The 14,030-nt window shown below is 31.5% G+C and overlaps 1 protein-coding gene across 2 annotated transcripts in view; it reads left to right on the forward strand.

Annotated features, from left to right (window-relative positions):
* The window catches only part of BRINP3 (BMP/retinoic acid inducible neural specific 3), a 502,228-nt gene that overhangs the window by 266,363 nt on the left and 221,835 nt on the right, over window positions 1–14,030 (forward strand). The gene's annotated exons all lie outside the window — the stretch shown is intronic.

The following is a 14,030-nucleotide window of genomic DNA, read 5'->3' on the forward strand; positions in this document are numbered from 1 at the left end:
ATCTCATAAAAATGATAGTTTCATTTCTCTATCATGTAACACTAAACCTTGCATGTGTGACAGTAAACACATATTTATTGAGTAGTTCTTATGTCTGAGATATAGTGATAGGTTGGAAGTTTGAGGGATTAATTTTAAATATATTCTAGTTTTTCACCTCAAGAAACTTACAATCAACAAAGGGGGCTTAAATATAACATAAAGAAGTTGAAATATATTTCTAAAAAAGAACCTCAAGAACTTTACAATTTATAAAGGGGATTTAAATATAACAAAGAGGTTGAAATATATTTCTAAAAAAGAACCTTTTGAATTTTAAATCTTCTGATTCTACGAGAAGTTTATTGTATATGTGGTGTATGTTGAATCCTAAGTTTAGGATAAAAATGTTATAAATTTTAAAGGAGGAAATTACTTCTTGTGGGTAGAGATGAGGGAACCCTTCATAAAGAGGTACCTATGCAAATTTAGACATATAGTTTGGGTATTACTTTTGTTTTCTGATTTGGTCATGGAATTCAAATAACCAAACATTTATACATACTTCATCTAGGCAATGCTTTGAGTTGGGCCCTAGTAATATAAAGCATCCATCCTCCCTTGCTCTCTTATTAGAAAAAGAAAAGAAAGAATCTCTGAATTCAAAAAATTTTTCATTTATTTTACAAATGCATTATATACAGATAAATAAATAAATATATATATATGTGTGTGTATATATATATATATATATATATATATATATATATATATATATATATATATATATATATATATATATACATACACACATACTCAAATTCAATTTCAATTCAATAAACATTCATTAAGAGACTTCTATGTGCCAGGGCCTGTGTTAAGCATTGGACATACAAATAATAAAAGGAGAAATAGTCCTTGCTCTTGAGGAGCTTACAAGTCTAATGGTGGAAGACAACACATGAAAGGGAGTTTGAAAGTTCAGGGGAATCATTATAAGATATCTGTACTTGCCATATATTTTTCCATGAAATTGAAACCTATATTGAATATATTTATACAAATATATAAATATATATACACATACATACACACACACACACACACACACACACACACACACACACACACATATATATAAAATATTTGCAAAGGTATTTCAAGAAGGAGATAACAATAATGGTACTAATGGAGTCCTGGTGGTTAAAAAATATTTTGTAGGTAGTACTATGTAATTTCTCCTTAAAACAAAAAAAACAAAAAATCTTGGTATTTTAAATAGGAAAAGTGAAAAAGAAAATATATTTCAGATAGGAAGGAGTCTTTTCAAAGACAATGAGTCAAGAACTGGAATGGTGTGGGGTGAATAGCTTTTATTGAATATACCCAAAGTAATGGAAATATAAACAAGTAAATTTTTTCATATTCATTGAACTGAAATTTCATCCACTTGGACATGAAAAACTCATTCAATTAGAAACAAAAATAATAGAAGTGACAATTGATAAAGTAACAGTATTTTGCTTAGCACAAACCTTTTCAATGAAATAAAATAAAATTCCTAAAAATAAGAAACAGTAATTAAAGTTGAATACAAAATATGAGTAAAAGAAAACAGTGCACATGTGTTAGAAGGCTCATGAAATATCACTAAACAATAGAAATATTGAAAGCTCTTATTCAGAATTTTCCCACTCAAATTTGTGTCATGTGGCAGATACAGGTAGCTGTATCTCTACAGCTCAATCTCTACAGATAGTGTCATTAACCTTACTTTTTAAATTAATTAACTATTTTAAAAGCTTTTTTATTTTGAAAATACATGCATAATTTTCACATTCACCCTTGCAAAAACCTTGTGTTCCAAATTTTTAGGAATATCAATTTGACAGTTATGTGAAAAATGGATTGAAGAGGGGAGAGAGTTAAATTAGAGAGCTGAATTAGAAGGTTTCTGGAATAGACCAAGTGAGATATGATGAGAATCTGAGGTAGAGTGATTAGTTAGGACAGATGGAAATCCTGTGAAAATAGATATAACTGGTAAGTAATTAGATATTGCTGTGTGGGATGAGGATGGGGAGTGAGAGTTAAACCTTTTCCCAAGACTATGAACCTAAATAATTAGCAGAATGTTGATACAAAAAAAGTTTAGGGTGGGAATAAGTTTTATGAAATATAGAGTATGTTATGTTTTGCATATGATGAATTCTGCATGCCTACTGGGTGTTTCAGTAGATATTCCCAGGAAGTAGTTGGTCATGTAGAGCTAGAGGTCAAGCCTAATATTAAGAATAGATAGATTTTGGCAGTCATTTGCATACAAATGATAACTGAACCCATTGGAGCTGATAAGATGAGAGAGAGAGAGAGAGAGAGAGAAGGAGAGAGAGAGAGAGAGAGAGCGAGAAAGAGAGAGAAAGAGAAGAGGAGAGAGACAGAGACAGAGAGAAAGAGAGAGAGACAGAGACAGAGACAGACACAAAGAGAGAGAGAGACAGAGACAGAGAGACAGAGACAGAGACAGAGAGACAGAGACAGAGAGAGAGATAGAGACACAGAGAGAGAGACAGAGACAGAGAGAGACAGAGAGGAAGGGAGAGGACAGAGAGAGGGAGGGGAAGAAGGAGAAGGAGGAAAGGGAGGGGAAGGGGGAAGGGGAGAGAGAGAGTATATGTATGTCTATGTATATTCAGAAGGTCCAGGATAGGGCTTTGGATTTTGTCAGGATGCATGGAGTAGGAATGCTTGGAAAGGTCAGAAAACAACTAAACAAGAACAATATTACTGAAAACCAGGGAGGAGAAAGTATTCAGTAAATACAGATGATTGATCAACAAAGAAAAAACTGTTAATAGGTAAGAGAGAATGAAGAGTGAGAGAAGTCCATTAGACATAGAAGCTAAAAAAATTCTTAGTGATCTTGATGAGAAAAATTTCCATCAAGAAATAGGCTCAGGAGTCAGCAAGGGGTTGAGAATTGAAGCTGACAAAATTGATTCTAAAAATAAAGGAATTCATTCTAAAAGTTTAACTGTAAAAAGATTATATTATATGTTAACAATAATCTAACTTTTTTTTATTCCATGATGATTAATACATGTGTGAAGGTCAGTAATATTTAGTATTTTTGAATAAATTTCCATTCCTTAGTTCCTGGATGATACTAGATTAATTGACATAGTTTAGCATTAAAATACATTATAGTGAAGTCAATATTATTAAAGTAAATATTTTGTTAAGTCTCCATAACGAAGACTATGACCACTGCAAATATTGTTGATGTGCTAATTTTTCATACATTAGTTGCATATATAAAAAGAATAATTTCAAATTAAATGCCTTCTTTGAATCAAAATCAACAGTAATCTTTGTTGAATCGGTCAGAAAATTCACAGATTTCCTTGAGGAGAAGTTAACAAGAAACCTAATTAGTAATAATAACTTCAAAAAGAAATATTATGGGAGACAGGATTATTCTTTGACTATTTTTGAAGAATTTTTGTAGATAATCAATTCATAGCCTTTTATGAAAGGTGAATGAATGGTATATCATTTAAACTTTTACATGTTTCTATCCCTATTGATAAAACTTTTGTCAGATTAAGTAAAAATAAAGGGATTGTTGTTGAATTTAGTCAAACTCCTAGTTTTTTAAAATGTAGCTATACCTTTGCTTGAATTGAACAGCTTTTGAAAACTAATTTGCTTTGGTAGAGACATAATATAATATTGATGAAGAGAAGTCATATGCAAATATTATTGATGTCAACACTTCAGGATATATAATTTTTATCAGTGTGGCTAATCTATCCATTGGCATAGTTTGTAGACCTTCTTTGTTTTAAGTTGCTGAAGCTAAAACATTAATCATTTGGTGGCTAGTCTCCAGGTAAGGAGTTTTTTGAATTTAGTTAGGCTTGTCTGCTGATGCAAGGAAAATCCTTCAGCAGGTCCATATTGTAACATTTTTTAGCTTGATTAGACTTGCTAGAGACTGCATTTTACTTACATTGCTATCACCACATTAAACACTTATATTAGGTCTTTTTTGAATTATTGATGATGGCATTTTAAAATAGAGCTATCAGAAATCTTTAATTAGTTCTATGATGGTTGAATCTAAAGATTGCATTACATTCGAATAGATGTAAATAATTTTAAAAAATATTTCTTTGAAGGGAAATAAATCCTTTACTACATTTCGTGAAACATCTGAACTGTTTGTCAAGAGAATTATTTGCCTTGTTTGTATTTTGGAAAATAAATCAAAACTATATAACTGTTTAAATATCTAAAACAAACATTTCAATTTAAAGAGTCAAACTAGAGAAAGATTGCATACCTAGGATATATTGATTTTGGTTATGGAATATATTTCATGTTTATTTTTGTAATATGTTTCATCATAATACAATATAGGACAAACTCTGAATATATTACTGGACCTAATATAGAAATAGAGAAAACAATTGAATAAAGGAAAGGAGAATCTTTAGTTTAAAGCATCTGAATGAAAAAAAAATGCCAGGACAGAATAGACATCTTTTGAAAAGAAAAAGAGAGAGCAAGAGTGAGAGAGATGGAGAGAGAGAGAGAGAGAGAGAGAGAGAGAGAGAGAGAGAGAGAGAACTATACAAATATACAAAAGGAAGGAAGGAAGGAAAGAGAAAGAAAGAAAGAAAAAAGAAGGAAGGGAGGGAAGCAGGATGAGGGAAGAAGGAATGGAGGGAGGGAGGAAGAAATGAAAGGAGGAAAGAAAAGAGGGAGCAAGGAAGGAAGGGAGGAAGGAAGAAAGGAAAGAAAGGGAGGGAGGAAAGGAAGGAGGGATGGAGAGAGAAAAGGAAGGAGGGAGAAAGGGAAGGAGAAGTGAAACAAATTCTGTGATTGAACATGTCCAAAAAATCTGTAAGGAGGTGGGTGGCATGCTTCATTATTTGTATTTCACATTTGTAACTGTGGTTGGTCATTATATTGATCAGAGTTCTTTTATTTTTAGTAAGATAATTTATTTATAACACATATTACTATATGAATCATGTTGGAAGAAAAAAATAGAGCAAAGGGAAAAAATATTGAAGAAATAGAAAAAAATAGAGAAAAGAAGTGAAAATAGCTTATGATGATTTACATCCAGTTTTCTTAGCTCTTTTTCTGGATGGAGATAGCATTTTCTGTCCAAAGTCTATTGGGATTGCTTTGGATCACAGAACCACTGAGAAGAGCCAAGTCTTTCTCAGGTGATCAAAGCACATTCTTGCTGTTATTGTGTATAATTTATTCTTGGTTCTGCTTGTTTCACTCAGCATCAGTTCATGTAATCTTTCCAGGCCTTTCTATAATCAGCTTGTTCATTATTTTTTATGGAACAATAACATTCCATTACCTTCAAATACCACAACTTATTCAGCCATTCCCCAAATGATTGGTAGCCACTCATTTTCCAGTTCTTTGCCACCACAAAAAGAGGTGCTGCAAACTGATCAAACATTTTTGCACGTGTGGGACTTTTCCCTCCTTTATAATTTCCTTGGTATATAGACCCAGTAATGGCACTGCTGGGTCAAGGGGGATCAGAGTTCTTTAGTCCATTAAAATCAATAGTGTTTAAAATACTATTCTGTTATAAACAGTTCTCTTTGTTATATTCACTTTAGTGAATAAGACTTCCTACATCATAGTAATATTTTATTGCATTTATGCAATCACTAGAATTTCATGATTAAAGAAGTAAGGGAAGAAATTAATAATCAAAACTGTTATTTGCAATTCAGGCACCATAATTCAAGTCTCAGAAGTTTTCAAGAAAATAAAGGGATTACTAGAGTCCAGGGGAAATAGTAAAAGGCACTTTTAGTATTGTAGATGTATTTTAGCTCAAAGACTCCTCAGCTTTCAGCCATCAATAGATAAGCCCTACTTAGTTTCTAGGTGTTTTTTCATTTTAAAAACTACACACACACACACACACACACACACACACACACACACACACGAGTTCTTTTCTGTTGGATCTGACTTTTGGGGCATATATCCAAATGGCTTTCCAGAATGAATGGACCATTTCATAGTTCTACCAAGAGTGCATCATTATTCTTACTTTAATATAGTCCCCACAGAATTTGTCATGATGCTTTTCTGCCATCCTTGTGTGACTTATCAATCTTGTGTCCAAGTCGAGTAGACATTCTTTAGATATCTCTTTATTTGCAGATGATTTTGCATTTGTATAATTTTAAAAAAATATTACAAGATGATGAATTTGTTTGGTTATACAACTCACGAAAACCATATGGAGGAATCACAATTTGTATTGCTTGAAGTAAGAAGAAATGAAATACATTTAAAAAAAAAAATTCAAAATTAAGGAAGAGGTGAAATCTAACTTGAAAGAACAAAGCAAGCTCTATGGAACCAAAGCTCTTCTGCTGGGAGCTTCCCTTTCATGGGAAACTTGAAAGTTTTTAATAACACAATTAATCATAGTAATTCATCCCATAGGATTTATCTCTGTGTCACTATTAAATGGAGAGCACTATTAGAAAGAAGGGAAGAACTCTAGAAAATAATAAATTTGACTTTTGTTTTTCTTTAGATTCATAATACCCAGTTCATAATCACAGAATTATTGATGGCAGAGAACATGTTTTATATTCCCCATTTTACCCTGTATGTATCCTCTTGCTGCTTTTCAAAAAATTCTAACTTGATGAATGATTGAATTTGTGAAATTATCCAATCATATGAAAGAAGTTATCCAAAAAGAGGTATTGATATCATCTCCTTATTTGAGCTTTGTTATAAAAGTATAGACAATCTGAAAGAATGATTTTTAATGAAACAAATCAATGTAGCAAACTGGGCAGTTTGACCAATATCAGAACAACTAATTTCTTGAGAAATATATGTTTTTAGTAATTTTATATTTTTAAGTTTTTCAAGTACTAATTTCTTTTTTTATTATTATAGATTTTTATTTACAGTTATATGCATGGGTAATTTTACAGCATTCACAATTGCCAAACCTTTTGTTCCAATTTTTTCCCTCCTTCCCCCTACCCCTCCCCCCAATGGCAGGTTGACCAATACATGTTAAGTATGTTAAAGTATAAATTAAATACAATATAAGCATACATGTCCTAACAGTTGTTTTGCTGTACAAAAAAGAATCAGACTTTGAAATAATGTACTATTAGCCTGTGAAGGAAATCAAAAAATGCAAGCAGACAAAAATAGAGGGATTGGGAATTCTATGTAATGGTTCATAGTCATCTCCCATAGTTCTTTCGCTGGGTATAGCTGGTTCAGTTCATTACTGCTCCATTGGAACTGATTTGGTTCATCTCATTGTTGAAGAGGGCCACGTCCATCAGAATTGATCATCATACAGTATTGTTGTTGAAGTATATAATGATCTCCTGATCCTGTTCATTTCACTCAGCAGCAGATCATGTAAGTCTCTCCAGGTCTCTCTGAAATCCTCCTGCTGGTCATTTCTTACTGAACAATAATATTCCATAATATTCATGTGCCACAATTTATTCAGTCATTCTCCAATTGTTGGACATCCATTCAGTTTCCAGTTTCTGGTCACTACAAAGAGGCCTGCCATAAACATTTATGCACATACAGGTCCTTTTCCCTTCTTTAAGATTTCTTTGGGAGATAAGCCCAGTAGAAACGTTGCTGGATCAAAAGGTATGCACAGTTTGATAACTTTTTGAGCATATCAAGTACTAATTTCTAAAAGTGAATTTATCCATTCCAATTACTGCCTCAATGAATAGTTTTTAAAAAGAAAATTTTGTTTGTTTTATTAGTTTTCTTGATAGTTTAGATTTTTTCCTATGGAAAACTGCTTGTCATGTTTTTGATTACTTATCAATTAGGGAACAGTTCTCAGTTGTGAAATTTAGAATAAATTCTTTCTATGACTTAAAATTAGACTATTATTTAAAAAGTTATAAAGAGTCCCCCTAAATACTTGTTTCCATTCTTAATTTTACTATATCCCACTTTTTTTTGCCAAAAGTTTAAATTTTTATATAAGAATTGCCCATGTTATCTTGTATAAACTAATCAAAAATATCTATTAAGCATCTATTATATATTCCAGACACTGTGCCAAGAAGCGTGTGATCCTCTTTGTCTTAGTTATGAACTTTTTCCTTGTCTATATCATCTGATATTTGAACATATGATGATGTTTTTAGGAAAATTGAAAGCCATTATTAGCATATTTGTTCATTTATTTATTTATTCAGCATGACTTTATTAGGACCTACTTTGTTCCAAGGACCTTTCATCAATATCTTCTTTGAACCAAGATTTCTTAGTGGCGAGAATTGACCAACAAAAAATATCATGTAATATGGTTTGCTTACCTTCATGAAAATAATTCTTTTTACAATTTAATATAATGAGGAAAAGCATATGGTATCAGGATACTTAAGTCGTTATTGTATGAGATGAGCCAGCATAAGCTTTGAAAAGATGCAGTGGACCTTTATCTAAACAGTGAGGAAATCAAATACTATCAAAAAGCAGCAGATGGAGTGATTGCAACATCAAAGACAGAACAACTCATTTTGAATGATGAAATTGAGAAATTAAGATGTCAAGCTGTATTGATGAAGCTTGTGACAAGCCCCAATGTCTACTCCCATGGAACATTTTGCAGTTTATTCATGTAATCTCATATGATTGCAGATTTTCAAATATCATGTTGTATTACAGATATTTTTTCAATCCGTCACTCACATTGCAAATACGAATGATATTTAACACAGATATATAGATCTCATTGATATCTATTTTTAATCTATTTTCATTATCACATACACATACATAAATATGTATACATATATTTAACTATTAACTATGTCTATAACTATAAAGCTATAACTATTTAACTTATTTCATTTATCCTAAATGTAGATGAAAAATTTAAGAACCCAGTATTATTATAGCAACTGTCAATCAAATTTTAGAGAATTATTTTTTCTATCAAATGACAAAACTTTTAACTTAATATGTATCTTTGGTTTGCCTATAATAAGAAATATAATATAATAAGAAATGTCTTTTGAAATAAAAATAGCCCAACTTTCTTTATAGAGAAACTGGTTTTGACAAAATGAACTAAAGAGAACATTTCTCAGTTTGCTGAGCTTACAAAAGTTAGAATAAGTTGTAGTCATGCTGATATTGCATTACCAAATCTAACACAGAAGAACATTTGAAGCAAGGAATTTGAAGTGGGGTGAAGGGTATCTGGAAATGACTTTTTTTTCTTTTTGTTTTAGCATTGGTTATTAAAGTTAATTGGTTTTAAATTTCTTTCAAAATTTATTGTCATTTTACACATTCAGATAGTATTGACCTATTTATGAATTAAAAGTATGTCTTAAAATGGTTCTGCAGAAAAAGATAATTAATTACTGTCAAGTAAGATTTTATATCTTGATGAATAAGTTGATGTAAAGGAAAGGTTAATTAATTTGTTATCAGAATAGGTGAAGATGAGCTTGATTTTTTTTTAATTTATAAGCTGGGTAAGAATTAATTTTTTTCATCTTCAGTTATATCATCTGTAAAATAAAGATAATAATATTTTCTTTGCCTAGGTTATAGGGTTATGTGATACCCAGATGAAATTATTTGTATAAATGCTTTGAAAGTGTCAGCAGAAGAAAATAATTAGCCTTTGTCTCTGCTATGAAAATAAATCTCTTTAAAAATCTAACTTGTGGAAATTGGAAATTTTATTATTCATTGTTTGGTATGAACCCTTGGAGTGAAGGCAGAAGATCGATTCAACAAAACAGATGATTAGAATTGACAATAGGAGTATATGTCTAAAAGACATCCTTAAGACACAATTAGAATGTGACAACCCAGTACATTATCTTGCTAGAATTTTATATTTGGTGAATAGGGCAAATAAAAACTTGACTGAAAAAAATTGATTGAAATATTATGGTGAGTGGAGAATAGAAAAACTTTGTTACTTTAAATTTTTAATAACCCAATTTTTAATTGGTGTTACAGTTTTGCTATTTTCAACATATTTAATGTAAATCCTTACTTGATAAATTCAACTCCCTCCCCCCAACTCTTTTTAGTGCTGATTCAATTTATTATATTGATCATGAAGCTGGAATGTTAAGTGGTGTTGGTCACTGTTTAGAAACAAATGAAACAAAATTATACTGATAGCAACAAATATAGTTGGATAAGTGTATGCTAAAATTGTGGCCCTTAACAGGTGATTCGGATTTCTCATACCTTACATTTTCTTCATGTGTTTTAAGTGATTAAAATTTTTAACTCTCCCCCTTATTAAAATAATTCTAATTTATTTAAATTTAAACATGCATATACATGACACTTTTAGATTAGGAGAAAAGTAGGTCATTGTGTGATTAAACAATAGATTGTCACTCTAAAGCTTTACAAATCATCCAGAATCCAAACAAAAGGTATATGCTAGTTCCTATAATTGATTCCAAATATTAGAGGAATATTTTTTCAAAAATATTTTTATGATTACTATTGCTAATTGTATTTCTTATCATTTATTCTTTCTTTTCTTTCACCCTGTCTCTCCTCAAAAGTCTTTTACTACTGATCACTCCCTCCCCCAATATGCCCTCTGTTTTATTATTCTCTCTCCCCCTTCCCATATCTCATTCTCTCCGATTTTCTTGCAGGGAAAGATAGATTTCTATATCTCTATAGAATATGTATGTTATTTCCTATTTGAGTCAATTCTGATGAGAGTAAGGTTCACTCACTCATCCTCTTCTCCCCCTTTTCTCCTCCACTATAAAAATTTTTTCTTGGTTCTTTTTTTAGGCAGACAATTTATGCCATTCCACTTCTCTCTTTCCTTTTTTTTTCTTAGTACATTCCTCTTTCACCCCTTAATTTCATCATGTTTTTAAAAGATTATCATCCCTTCATATTCATCTCACACAATTGCCTTCTGACTATATATACTCTTAACTGCCATAATGCTGAAAACGTTCTAATGAGTTACAAGTATCATTCTCCCATATAGGAATGTAAACAGATAAACCTTATTAGGTCCCTTATGATATCACTTTCCTGATTACTGGAGGAATATATTTTTTTAAGAAATTATCTTTTAAAAACAAGATTACTGCATTTGTCAATCATTGATACTCCCTGAGTGACTTTGGACAAATTTCTTCTCTTTCCTAATTGTTATATGATGGAGTTAGACTAACTGATCTCAGAGTTCCTGTCTGTATTTAAATGTGTCATCCTCTAATGCTGTGATTACATAGATTCTAACTAATAACTTTCAATATACTTTGTAAGGTTTATGTATTTTTTTCTCTCCATTGATTTAGATTGATCAGTGTACTTGCAAATATCTGAAGTTATACTTAACAAAAAACCTCAAATTCAAATCCATAAATCTGCCTATTACCTCTGATTATGGAATTATTCCAAGAATCCATTTTAATATTCTCTGATATATTGCCAAATACTCAGCATTAAAGAGATCCTTTGTTAATACTGATCTTTCTATGAATTCTTTTCCCTGCCTGTATTCAGAATCAAACAGTGGTTTTTCTGCAGAAAAATAATTAGAAATAATGAAATAATAGCAATAATTATAAGAAGAACAACAATTTATATAAAGAATGAAAGTATTCTACTAGAAATTCATACAAATATTCAAGTGTTCTCTTTTTATTTTTAATGAAGATTATGACATTTTTTTCATAGCAAACTAAGTTTACTTTAAACAACCTAAAAAAGGAAAGCTTATAAAAATGAATCAAGATGCAGTTTTTTAAAATTACTTTTCTGTAGTTTTAAAATCATCTCCTTGCTAACTTTTGTTAAAATAAAATAATATAATATTCCCAATCAGCTAATGAACTATGTTTTGCAATTGTATCTCAAATGTCCCAATTTAAGGCCCTCAAATTGACCTATTGTCTTTGGAGAATATTTCTATTTCAGATATGTAAAGAAATTGAGGGGTGTGTGTGGGCGTGTAGGCTAAATCAACAAGAATCTATTAAGATCAAGTATTTCAGGTAAAAAAAGAAAACATAAATAATCCAATCCCTGCACTTAAGAACCTTTCATGGTACTGGTAAGACAATATGTGCACACAAGTTTATATAAAATATATACAAGATAATTTCTATAGCACATACTAGTGGCAGCCACATCCTAAACGTTTCAAATTGTTATTCTTACTGATCTTCATAGCAATCCTGGGAGGTAGGTGCTATTATTATCTCCATTTTATAGATGAAAAACCTAAGACAAATTCAGTTTTAGTGACTTGGCTGGGGTCACCCATCTAATTACCTCCGTTCTTCCTGATTCCAGACCCAGTGCTTTCTTCATTGTGCCAGTTACCTGTGTCTGATGTAAGGAGGGATCATATTCCAAAATAGGGAAACAACTTGAGCAAAAGCATGTCAGAAGAAATGTTATTTGTGAGAAACAGCTGGAAAATCATTTTGGAGCACAGAATTTTGGGAAGGGGAATCAAATATAAGAACTTTGGATAAGTATTGACAAAATCAGTTTGAAGGCTCATTGCAAAGGATTCTAAAAAGCAAATAAAGTTCATGGACAGCCACTAGACAATATTATGAAAGTAAGTGACATGGTAGCACCTACCATTTTGAAAGATCTCTTTTACTAGGGGAAACACCATGTATACAAAAAAGTAACTGCAGTGACTATACCAAGTAATGAAGTAGAGAGAGCGATTTATTTCTGGGGAGACTAACAAAGTCATCATTGAGGAGGTAGCATTAAAACTGAACTGTAGAGGGGAGATAGGGATTCTAAAATAAGATGATGAATAAATATCTTCCAAGGGTGGTGGATTACCCATACAATGACAGAGCCAGAAAATTAAATGTTGTAAAAGGAAGAAAAGTAAGAAAATCAGTTTGTATTGACAAATATATGTGAAGGGATAAGACATCATATAACACTGGAAAGGATGGAAATAATCAGGCAATAAAATACTTTAAATGCTAAACAGAATTTGTATTTGATTCTAGAGGCACATGTGTTTTCTGAACAGATTAGAATTTTGGTCAGACTTCTACTTTAGGAAAATCATGTTGATATCTCTAATCCTTCTGGATGGTTTAAACCAGAAAGGAAGAGTTTAAGAGTAACAAAGATCAAGCTATTGAAATAGCCCAGGTGAGAGTTCTTGAGAATCTTAACTAGGATGGTCAGGTAACTGGAATTTATAGAATGTTTACTAAATTCTAGGGCAATCTGCTAGGGTCTGACGATACAAAGAAAACAGTTGGTGCTCTAGAGGAGCACACAGTATAATGGGTGAGAGACAACATGGCAAAAACTATGTATAACCAAAATATAGATAAAATAAATTGAGTATAATCCTAGAAAGAAGACACTAAGATTAAGTAAAACTGGGAAAATTTTCTTGTAGAATGTGAGACTTCAGCTAAGACTTGAGGAGAGTCAGAAAAACTAAGAGGCAGGGATTAAAGAGGAACATATTCCACATATGGGTACAGGCTAGAGAAAATGTTCTGTCAGGAAAATGGAGTATCTTTTGCAAGGAATTGTAATGAGATCAATGTGACTAAAAGCAGAATATATGGAAGGGAGTAAAATGTCAGAAGATTGGAAAGGTAGGAAGGGGCCACATTATGTAGGGATTTAGAAGATAAATAGAGAACATATTTTTTATTCTGGAGGTGATAAGCCACGTGGGTTTATTGAATGGGAGGAAGGTAACATGGGTCAGATTTTCACTTAGAAGATCATTAGGTGGTTGAATGGAGGATAGATTTTAATGGAAATAGACTTGTGGCAAGAAGAACCAACCAATGGTCTATTGTTATAGTCTAGATTTGAGATAATGAGAACCCACTCAAGGGTGAGAGAAAGGGGGTGTACATATGAGATATATTACAAAGAAAAAAAATAGGACTCCCCATTACATATGGGAAGTGAGAGAGAAATTGATGATGAAACCTATCTCATAAATCTGGGTCACTGGGAGA

Source organism: Antechinus flavipes, chromosome 4, assembly GCF_016432865.1.
Source record: "Antechinus flavipes isolate AdamAnt ecotype Samford, QLD, Australia chromosome 4, AdamAnt_v2, whole genome shotgun sequence".
NCBI classification, from domain to species: Eukaryota; Metazoa; Chordata; class Mammalia; order Dasyuromorphia; family Dasyuridae; genus Antechinus; species Antechinus flavipes.